Genomic DNA, 6,000 nt, shown 5'->3' on the forward strand with positions numbered 1-6,000 from the left:
TCGCAGCCTGTTTCCATGTCTGAGAGGAAGAGGAAGGAAACTAGGGGATAGAGGAGAGAGGAATAAGAGAGGAAAGATCAAAACGGAGAAAGAAGAGGCGAGTAGGAGAATGAAAGAAGAGTAGGAAGAGGGAAAGCAAGGAGAAAGGGAAAGAAAAGAGATGTGGATGAATGCAAAAGAAAAGTTAGAGGGAGGAGGAGGGAGGGGAGGAAAGAAGAGAGAAAAAACAGAGGAGAAGAAAAGGGGGAAGGAAGGATGGGGACAGGAGAGGAAATTAGGGAAGAGAGAGGACTGGAAGAGAAGAATAAAGAATCACAGAATGGGGGGGAAAGAGAGAGAGAGAGAGAGAGAGAGAGAGAGAGAGAGAGAGAGAGAGAGAGAGAGAGAGAGAGAGAGAGATCCTGCCTATTTAATAGAGCTATCCTCAAGGACACTGAGCAGCCAACCATTTGGGAAAGATCACATGAAAGGCTTGAATATCAAACAGAGGCTCTGACAGTGGCAGAAGCAAAAGCCTGCTTGCACTATATGCCTGATATCCTAATCTGAAATGAGAATCTCTGGGGAGGTGCAGCCACTCTCAGAAGGGTAAGATATACTTGCATACACACACACACACACACACACACACACACACACACACACACACATACACATGCAGAGGTCTATGTGTATGTTTCTGAGTGCATATATATTTACCTATACATGTTTGTATAATGTAGCTATTGCATATAAATATATATGTATGGATTTCTATACATTACCAGGAAGGAAAAAAAACCCAACTAACTTTCCCTACTGCCTTCAGAAGTGTGCATCCATTCAAAGCAATCATTTATCTCCAGTGGCAATCAGCTTAAATATGTCCCATTATCAAACTGCCTGCTCCTGTACATCAACGGCTGTTGTACCAACACACAGTCAAGTGTGGATAACACACTCATAATTGCTTGTCTATTCAAAGCAACTTAGGCTTCCAAAGAAAGGAGAGAGAGAACTGCTGCCAGTCAAAACTGGGCATGTGCAATAGATGGGGGCCTCTAAGATAAAGGAAAGATCAAGAAGAAAAGAGGTCTCTATTTCCTGATCTGGGTTGGCAAATTTACATGTAGGAAAGAATGTGGGGTGCTGACAATCAGGGATTTCTATATATTGTGATAGGGAGTTTTCTTCTTTTGGGACATTAAGACCAGGGCTAGAAGGCTGCAGACAAAAGCAGCTTCACTTCCCCCTCCATTTCTCCTTCCTTTGCCCTCATTTTCTCTATAGAAAAGCTTACTGGGAAAAGATCTGAATATGACTCAAAAGATCCCCTATCTCCAAATATTTCCTACACTTCCCACAACTTACCTGGCTGGAACTTTAAATTCCATTATTGTACATTTATTCCTTTGAGCTAAGCATTTCTCTGATCCCTATTATACTTTTATAATTTTTAAGCTGTATTAATATTTAAACTTTTTATTTTATTTCTGAATATATGTCTTCATTTCCTTACTCAGAGAACCACCCCTAATAATAAAGATTTTTTTAAATGAAAAAAGAAGCAGTCTGCAAAAATGTATGTAATAAGGATGATGGAATTGTGGATGATCCTTGGCTCCTTCTTCAAGGAAATGCACAACCAACCAGTGACAACTGGTTTGTCCTGCATGTCCTCCTGACTGGGGACTGTGTCAAAGATGATTGGCAAGTGAGTCTCAAAGAATTACACATTCAGTAGTGCATAAGAGGAAATGAGCAGGAAAAAAAATATTATGTCTACCTCCTCTTTTGAGAGCATTGCTTTGGGATTCTGCCAACTCTCCTTCAGATTTCCTGCAATTGAAGAAGGGAATCTCTTCTTTCCATAGCAACTGTGGTGGTTATGAGAACATTACAGATCACTGCATGTGTGAACAAATGATTTTTTTTATAGTTGATCAAAAAGTATTAGAATGTAAGTTTATAATCTGTAAAATCACTGAAAACCTCCAGTTAATTTCAGTAGCAGAAAGAACAAAGGAGATGATATATATCTCATCCAAACATGATTTTTATTTCTTCTGTTAGGTCTCTATATCTTATTTTTTTTCTCTGAATAGTTTGGAGATAATGTTTAGCTTGGAAACATATATTAAACATTTTATTTTAAAATTTTTATGTGTCAATGTTATGTTCAGGCAATTATGGACAACTGTTCAATCAGTATTGGTAATACAGCTATTGATATTGTTCAGTCATCTCAGTTGTGTCCGACTTTTCATGACTGCATTTGAAGTTTTCTTGGCAAAGATACTGAATTGATTTGCCATTTGTTTCTCCAGATCATTTTATAAATGGGGAAATTGAAGCAAATAGGATTAAGTGACTTGCTTAGTGTCAAACAGCTAGTAATTTAAATTAGTGATTCCAAGTTTAGTGCTGTGTCTACTGTCATCTAGCTGTGGAATAATAGTACAATTCAGTTTTTTTGTTTAATTCTTAAGGATATTTGAGTTATGTGTTAGGATTTTGTCATTTTATGAAAGAGGGTGAGGTTCAACTCCCTAAAAATAGTCAATCAATAAATGTTAAGTGTATATGTGCTGTGGAACAAAGAAAGGCTGGAGATATTGAATATTCAATAGTGTACAACCAAATTTGATAGGAGAGAAATTGAAAATAACCAATAGAGAGACAGCACTAGAATTAAGTCTAATCTAGAAAGGTTTCCTATAAAGTGTGGGATTTTATCTAGAACTTGAAAGATTCAAAGAGCTAGAGATGAGGAGGAAGGCATTCCAGGAGTGGAGGGTAGCCAATGAAAATACCTAGAGTAGGGAGATGAGGAGTGTCCTATTCACAAAACAGCAAGAAAACCAGAGGGCTGGTAGAGCATAAAAGCTCTGGGCTTGAAATCAGGAAGATTCATCTGCATGAAATTATATCCGACTTCAGGCACTTACTGACTGTGTACCCTGGGCAATTCACATAATCCTATTTGACTCAATTTCCCCATCTGGAGAAGGAAATGGCAATCCATTCCAGTATCTTTACTGAGAAAACTCTAAATAAGGTCATGAAGATGTTAAACAAAACTGAAAAATGACTGAACTGAACTGAAAGGAGGTCAGAAACTTTGGATTACACAGTACATGACAAGGATAAAGTGTAAAATATTTTGCTAGATAGTTAATCAAATCTTAATACATTTCTGTAGCCTAGAATATTGGCAAAATATTTGTTGAGTGGATACTACTTATGGAATTGCATTTCTTAGACTCCATGAAGATTCTACTCCAGGTAGATTCAGCAAATCTAATGACATATACTTAGTAACAGTCTTGACTACTGCTTGTAATATCTGCTTCTTTCAGAAATATCACTGTAGATTCTTAATATGTATATTATGAGCCTTGAAAACATCTAACCATTTTCTTCTCCTTGTAAATGGGGAACTATTGCACTTTCCATAGCTACCTTAGGGCAATGAGTCCTATGTCCATTTAATATTGTTTTAGACTTTATAAGAAGTATTTTTGCATCCCATTATGGTCCATTTCTTAGTTTCTCAAGTATATTTTATAATTGGTTATTGTGTCTGTCTTGATTGCTTTAAAAATGTGACCTGCCTTTCCCTGAGAACAGCTTCAGGGTCACTGGTCATTTTGGAGAAAGTAGTTCAAGTTAAGTGATGAGGTCAAGAGTTTAGAGGAGAGTGTGAAGAGAAGGATGGAGTCACTGAGGAAAGATTACTTTGTTCAAGAAGTCTGACTAAGAAATAGAGGAGAAAAAAAGGATCATTTATGATGAAATTTTTTTAAGAATGAAGGAGACTTGGAAGTGGTAGTAGGTATCCTAAAAGGAACAAATAGGAAAGAAATATTTAAAATTAGAGAGGATGGTAAAGATTGTGAAACAAAATGCTACAGAAGATAGGAATGGGATTGAGAGGAGCTTAGTTAATGAAAGGACCGCATTTTCATCACAGATTGGGGTAAAGCAAGAAATAATGGAAGAAGATATCCAGGATTGGTAAAATGAGAAAGGGGGGGGAGAGAACTCACCAATAATAGCTATGATTTTTTCAGTAAAATCCTGAGGGGGAGAGAGAGAGCCAAAGAAAGACAACAAGAGAACACTTTGGGAGAACTGAGGATAGAAGAATTTTGGAATAGTTACTGTGTTAGTGGGACAGAGAATCAGTGCACAAGAGATGATATGAAATCATTTTTTAAATGAAGATAAAGCAATAAAGATTATAGCACTGTATAGTAGAAACAGCAATGGATTTAGAATCAGAAGATTTACTCCAGTTCTAAGAGAAATGATTCTTAATAACTAATGATTTGGGGAAATCCAAAGTTCCTCCTTTTTCTAAATTCTTCATTTTGAAGTTTAGTTTTGAAAGGATAAGATTGATGATAGCAGATAGGATTAACATTCTCCTCATTCAAGGCATTGCTACCCCACCCATCTTTATGAGGAATTTAATCTAAGATGAAACTCTTGGTCTATTGTCTTTTGCTCAGGTTGGGTAGAAATATAGATTCTTTGTCTAGATTTCCTAGAGGCTGGGCATGATTTGGAAGTAAATGACATTAAAAAAAATCTATATATTTCATTAGAATAAGTATGTCTCTCATTTAATATTCATTCTTTTTCATTAATTGTTAACCAATTAGAATTGATTGCCACCCTAAGGAACATCCACTCTTCCAAGGGCATATAAAACTATAAAGTCCACTGCCATGATTTGTCTTTGACATTCAAGGATGTTACTGACCCTTTTATTAATAAAATACTAGCATTAATGATAAAAGCATGGCTCCCTATTGTCTCCAGTGCCATATACACAATGCTCTGTTTGGCATTCAAAATCATTTATAATCTAGCCCTTCTTTCTTCCTTACATCTTATTTCCTTACAATTTGAACAACTGACACTAACTTTACATCTCTCAGTGCTGGGAATTTTCTCTGACTGACTTACATGCCTGGAATGTTCTTCTTCCTCAACTCTACTTACTGTCCTCCCTGGCTTTTTTAAAGTTTTAACTAAAATCCTACCTTCTCAGGTTAATATATCTCAACTTTTCCTTCTCTTAAATATTTCCTATTTATCCTTTATATAGCGAGCTTTGTACATTTTTGTTTGCATGTTGTCTTCCCCATTAGATTATTAGCTCCTTGATGGCAGGGACTACCCTCATTCTGCATCCCCCCAGATAGACAGCTCCCAGTCACATAGTAGATGCTTAATAAATGTTTACTAAATTCAAATGAATCCAATTGAGTTGAATTAAATATCTTCGGAACTCAGTTCCTTCATCTGTTCAGTTGACTTCTGAGGTCTCTTCTACATCTAAATCTTTGATCTTGTAATGTGGGCAGTCACTTCTCTTTTCTAGGCCTACTTTTGTATTCTATATATGGAGAAACCTAGAAAAAAAATGATCTCTAAAGTGTCTTCTATATATAGCTTTTTATTATTCTGGTTATATTTGTGGAATTAGCTTTCCAAAGGGCTTTCAACAAGTTACTCAATATTATTGTATCTTTATAGTTCCATCTCTAAAATGAATATAATAATGCCTGTTGGACTAAACAGATCATATATTGAATAATGCTTTTAGAATTATTAAAAGATACATGTTTATCTGACATAGTGGGTTTGAAGGAAGACATGAGAAGCAGGTATCTTTCCCAACCATGGACAAATAATTTATTCTCTTTCTTCATTTTTGTTTTTTTTAATTATTTAATTTTATTGCTTTTTTTGTTTTTACTTAACTTCATTTCTGAATCTGATCCAGATCATTAATTTTTTTTGTAAATAAAAAATAATTAAAAAAGAGGGGGAAAAGTGAGTCAGTGAAACCAACTAACATCAAATTGATCTTTGTGAACAGTTGATAATCCACTTCTAGAGCCTTCCATCTCTGCCATGATTTTCTCATAATTTCTAAGAGATTTAGAACTGGAAGGGACCTTAGAAATTATCAATTTTGTTCCTTCTCATTTTACAGACAAGGAATCA

The sequence above is a fragment of the Macrotis lagotis genome, chromosome 1, assembly GCF_037893015.1.
Source record: "Macrotis lagotis isolate mMagLag1 chromosome 1, bilby.v1.9.chrom.fasta, whole genome shotgun sequence".
Lineage (NCBI taxonomy): Eukaryota > Metazoa > Chordata > Mammalia > Peramelemorphia > Peramelidae > Macrotis > Macrotis lagotis.